Here is a 6,066-nt window from a genome sequence, read left to right as displayed (position 1 = left end):
TAGAATGTTACAGTTGTTACAGGGGAGAGACAAGCTGCCTAATGATTCGTATGGAATGTTTCACACTGAGCTTTCCATTCTGGGTAATTTTCTAGAGAAGTTATAACTGGAGGGTATCTGACATGCTTTTGAAGCCCGTGCACTGAGAAGGTCAAGCCGTGACTGCATTAAAGAGATGTCTTGTGGATCCCAAGGCGTTCTGTTGCTAAAATAGCACTGTCGAGTTCCCTAAGCCCTAGAAAGGTGTATAGACATATTTTTTTCCTTGTGCCCATGTGCTTGGTTTCATTTGTCTGCTAGTGAATGCTAGTGAAATGTTTGGCAAGGACTCTGTGAAGGCCTTTTCTGTAGGAATCCCAGCAGTTGCCTTTTCTCATCTTCCTACATCCTCTAGGAATCTCCTACTGAAACGCTGTTCTCTGCCATCTATATTATTTTTGCTGTATCCAAATGCTGCTATGTTAACCTGACATTTTTTCAATAATTTACCTTTTCAAAACTTGAGTCTGGTGTGGTAGCACACACATATAATTCCAACACTTGGGAGATGGAGACAAGAGGATCAGAAGTTCAAAGCCATCCTCAACTACACAGTGAGTTCAAGACCAGCCTGAGCTACATGAGACCCTGTCTCAAAAAAAATTAAATGCATAAATAAAAATTTAAGACTTGTTTGTATCCCAAGTTACTTCTATCAACCTTAGTTTGATAAAGTATATTTTGCATACACTTAAAGTAAGTTTTAATTATGAAATATTTGACGTTTGCCTGTATTATCCTGAGTAAGTATAACCATAACTTAAACAAAGATATGAAAGAGTTAAAAGTCAGTATTCTTTACAGATAACAAGGAATTGCTTCTAAAGCGGATGTATACAAATTCATGTCAGAGCTGACTGAAGTATGGTTTGTGTCACAGGCCTTTAATCCCAGCACTCAAGAGGCAGAGGCAGGCAGATCTCTGAGTTTTAGACTAGCTTGGTCTACATAAAGAGTTCCAGGACTTTCATGGCTACACAGTGAGACCTGGTCTCAAAAACAAACAAACCAACAAACCAATGAGAGCATGACTGGGAAGAACAACTTCATCTGTTCATCCTGTGGCTCTCTCTCCCAAACACTCTGTGGTTTAACAAGTCCCTGCTAAAATACTGAGCCAGGGCACCTCAATGAGCTGCGGTCAAGCCCCAAGCCAGAAATCGATGGACAGACTTTTATACTATGAGAATCATTGGGCGGAGACAAGGAAATAACTTCAGTACTTCATTGGGAGTCGAAGATAGTAGGTAGTAAGAACTTAACGAAGGGGAGGGGATGTTACAGGATGGCAGGATGTTACAGACTACGGTCACAGTCATTCTCCATCTGCTCTCATGGTTCCTGGGAACGGAGACAGGAAGTTCTCAGTCCTCAATGTCTCACAGTGGAACTCCTACCCCACCCAAAGACTCACAGTCCTGGGAAAAGGTTCACATGTAGTTGAAGCCTCCTCCTAGATAAGCCTGTACAAATGGGTTAGAAGGTTTTATTTTCTACCAGCATGCATTTCTCCCCGTGCCCTACTCCCTTTTTCTTACACCAACCGAGTCATCACAACCATTGCTTGACATATACAGAGAGTGAGGTGTCGGCATTTCCGGTAACTCAGACGGGAGGATTTCACCTGCTGGAAAACAGCACCAGCCCACTGTCAGGTCTACACCGTCCATAGATTCCACCCATTCAGTTTGGCTTTTGGAAGCTTTGTGTGGGTATGGATTCTTACCTGTTTTGCTTGCTCTTGATGTTGGTTGAATGATGGATGGATGGATGGATGGATGGATGGATGGATGGATGGATGAATGAACCGACCCTGGTCCTTTCCCACCATTCATGAAAAGCACTATAAGGTGACTAAGGACAAAATAAGAAACCCTCAGTGTCTGACCGCCAAGGATCAGGAGACGATGAAGAACGGAGAGGAGACTTTCCATGGATTTGGTCATGCTGTCAGCAGGGAGCGCTCGGTGAAGAGTGTGTTCCAGCACCTAGAACCTCTGAGGGCTCACAGATGTTAACAGTGTCTGTTCCCTCTCCTTGGACAGCTCCCATCCTTTGGAGATAACAGTGTGGCGCCGTGACGCCTGTCCTTAAGTCTCTGATGCTCTTTGCCACCTGACAAAGACAGCAACCTATTGTTAGGTCCGGCTCAAAGCTTTCAAAATGCCTCATCCGCCAAGCCAAACTTGACTGCCTAATATCAGCCCTGACTTCCAAGAGGCTGCCCAATATTATTTACTTGTAGGATTTTCAATAGGAATGTTTAAAAATATATGCCCCCGAAAGTGACACCCATTGTAAGATTTCCCCATCTGCAAGAATCTCAGATTCATAGAAAAACAAGCCCTTGGACAGATACTGAGTCTTGATCTGGGGCTTGGAAAAATCCCAGACACGGTGGGAAATCCGCTTCAGACAGAACCAGCATGCAGGCCAGATTAGGTTTCCTCCGGAGTGGGTGCTCCACCAGCCACCACCTCCCACAGTAGATGCCCACTTGCCGAGGGACATCACCTGTCCCCAGGAGCCCATAGTCGGGTCGGGGCGCAGGTGTGGTGGGGCGGTGACCTTGGAGAGGCCGCGCCCTTCCCGGTTTGGCCTTGGCAGTCTCCCGAGCCACCTCTGCCCTGCGCCCGCCCCGCAGGCGGCACCCACGCCCGCCCGGCAGCCCCAAGCCGCGCCGCCGTCCTGGAGGATTTGTCAGTGCGCCCTATATAGGTGCAGACAGCTGCCATCTGTTATGTTTAGTAACACCACCCCGCGCCCCCTCCTCTGTGAACAAGCCGGCCTCGGTCGTAAGTTACGCCAGGAAGACAGTTTTAAAGGACGCTCTCTTGCAAGCCGGCTTCCCGCAGCGTCCTTTCTCTCTCGGCCTCCTGGGTGCTCCCAGTGCGGGGCTGCACCGGGGTCTACAGGCAGCTGCTTACGGGGGAGAACAGGCACAAAGCTCCTCTCTTCCCTCCGTGGGTTCACTGGAGAGAAAAATCTGTGATGTGTGCACCATTTTAATGCATCGCATTTCAGTTCTGCAAATGGGAAGTGTAAATTGGGCTCCAAGACGATGGTGAATCAGACCCGGCCGTCATGATTAATTTATCACCGCGCTCCAGATACATCAGCTAAGATAATGTGCATTTAAAGCATCGCTTCCCCCTGCCTTTGTGCTTGCTGGAAAACGTGAAGGGCAGATCACTAGAGAAAAAAAAGAAAGAAAGAAAATCTCACCCTCTTCTTGTATTTAGTTTGGCAGGGCATGGCCACAACTAAATACTTGAAACCCAGGTCCTTCCACCATTTAAAACTGAATTTGCCAACTCGAGGCTTGTTTTGTTTTTAATTAGTATAGGGGCCGTTTCTCTCTCTTCTTTAGCACTCATCCACACACCCTGAACTTCTCATTAACATTAATGTGGAAAGATAAGCATTTGCCCCCTACCTCAGGCAACTTCTGCTTTTCAAACTGCTTAGTCACTGGTATTATCCAGGACCTTGCCATTCAGTGTGACCCATGAAGAGAGTGTATAAGTATCACTTCTCAGACCTTAGGAAACGTAGGCTCTCAGATCCATACAGGCCTGACTTAGTAAACACAATAAAAGTGCAAGACCTCCACTTTTATTATTATTATTATTATTATTATTATTATTATTATTTTGGGTTTAGAGAAAAGGTCTCATTCTATAACCCAGGCTGGTCTCCTGGAACTCAGTAGGTAGCTCAGACTAGCCTTGAATCCAAGGTGTTCCCCTACCTCAGCCTTCCAAGCACGGAGATTGCAGGTATGAGCCACCATACCTGGCTGAGACATTCAACTTCAAAGTTTGAGAGAAATCCATCTAGGTTTCAAAGCTGCAGATACCTCTGCCTAGACCTCTATGAATGTTTAATAAGTAGTCCAGGTAATTCTTCTAAGTGGGGTGGAGATCACTCGTGTCTGAAGTGTGTCTAGGGGCTCAGATGATTTTTATGCTCATGACATCACCCGAATCTATTGAACCAACTGAACAGTCTCAAAGTACAGGACAGGTTTATCTGTTTAGTCATCCACGAGTTACAGATGCAAGAAAGCTTATTAATCACAGTGTCTGGTTACATAACACCACATCTAGTCCTCCAATTAGGAGCGCTCAGCACAGAGGAGGGTTTCCCCTTTATGTAACTGGCACATTCACCCTCCAATTACGGGCATGAGAAAACCTCTTGCTGGCCATCAAAGCCATTCAAATGGCCCGACTTTATTGAAACAGTACCTTTCATTCAGAAGGATACAAAAGGCCTTTATGCAGATGTTCAGCGCTGTGGAGGGTTATACTGGAGGACAGTGTCTGGTTCTGGGCTTGTCAAGAAGAGGGTGGTAGAAACCTTGACAGGGTTCTGAAGAAACTCATAACAGTTATTTGGAAAATTCAAAACCGCATCTTCGAATTGGGGTGTATCATCTGGAAACTGGTCACCTGTCACTATACAAACAAACAATGAGCCCTCAACTGCAGCTTGAGAAATTTCTTTTATAAAGAGCAAAGGAGGTAAGGGTGCTGTCCAGTTAGGGAGTACTTCTCTAGCTTCCCTGAGGGCCCAGGTTCAATCCTCAGCATAGCCTAAACCAGTAGTAGTGAGTGAAGGCCTGGGATCTTGAAGAGTGGAAGCCAAAGGACCAGGTCATCCTCAGCTACATATAGAGTTCTAGGTCAGCCTGGGATACAGGATAAGGAGGGGTGGGGTGGGGAAACTGTAGCCGGAAGTAGAGGAAGTGGGAAGAATCACTCTGCCGCAGAAGCTTTCACCTTGCCTGCCGGCCATTTCAGCCACCTGGGGAGACGTTAAACATCTTGGCCCTTATCCACTCATGCACATTGCCCGGCTACCCAGGTGACGCCAAGGTGCATCCCCCAGTGAGTCAACTCCAACTTTAATGTCATGGGCACCACCTGGAGGTGGGGTGATACGATACAGAGTCTGAATCAGCAGTCTGGGGCCAGGTCAAAGTTCCTGCGGTTCTGAGACAGTCCCACGTGATACGAAAGCTGTGGGCTTGGAGTCAAACAGAACTGTGTTTCAGAGAGAGTTCGTGATCTGTTTGCTTTGTGCCATCTGCCGGCGTACAAAAGAGGTTAAGTCCAACCACGTCAAAAACCAGTGGCGAGAAGAGCAGGCTTGGGTGTGGCTCAGTAGCCTTAGCATTTGCCTAGCTTGTGGAGAGTGCCCAAGTTCCATGCCCACACCGCAAAGAAGAAAAGAAAGGAAAGGAAACCAAACTCATTGAGGAATAGTCCCTCCAAAGAAAGAATTTAACCACGAGAAGTAGCTCCTTGAGTTGAAAAGCCTTCGGAGGAGAATCTAAAGGTAGAAACTTGTCTGGGCATCCTGTCCCCGCTGTTCTCAAGACCCCACTTCTTAAGACGGTTTTAGCAGAAGCAGAGTTCCCGTGATGTATACCCGGAGCAGGTGGCCCTGAGGGCTGGGATGCAGGTACTGCTGAGTCCATGCTAGTAACACCTGGTCCAAAGCTGCGCCGTCTCAGAACCTAGAGGTCTTGTTGGCCATGGAAGAGAGGCAGGTGCCGGAAGGGGAAATCAGTAGTAACACCTTCAGAGTTGTTTCCTGTGTCAACTAGGAAGCTCACTGAAGAAACTTTCAGAGAGCTGGCAAAGGTTACCCAGACACTGACTGGCACATCCTTTATGCGTCTTAACCTTTGGTCTCGTGCTCCAGGACCCTGAGCTGAACATGCCTAAAAAAATGTGTCTGCCATCTTTCTTTCTCGAACTATGCTTAGGAATGGGCCAGCTCTGAGAGTGAGCTCCTAGGTATATATTGTACTGTGTAGTTTTCTTGTGGCCGTGACAGAATACCAGACGGAAGTGACCTAAAGGAGGCAAGATTTCTTCTAGAGACCAGCTTCAGGGGGTACCAGCCCATCTGCAGGAATCCGGGGCTGCTGAGGTGGCTCAGTCCCTGATAGCTGGAGCGGGCTGTGCGGCTGTTCACATCTTGGTGGATCAAGAAGCTGAGCGCTCCAGTCAGAAT

The sequence above is a fragment of the Peromyscus leucopus genome, chromosome 14 (genome assembly GCF_004664715.2).
Source record: "Peromyscus leucopus breed LL Stock chromosome 14, UCI_PerLeu_2.1, whole genome shotgun sequence".
NCBI lineage: Eukaryota > Metazoa > Chordata > Mammalia > Rodentia > Cricetidae > Peromyscus > Peromyscus leucopus.
Note: the sequence above shows the minus strand (reverse complement) of the source record.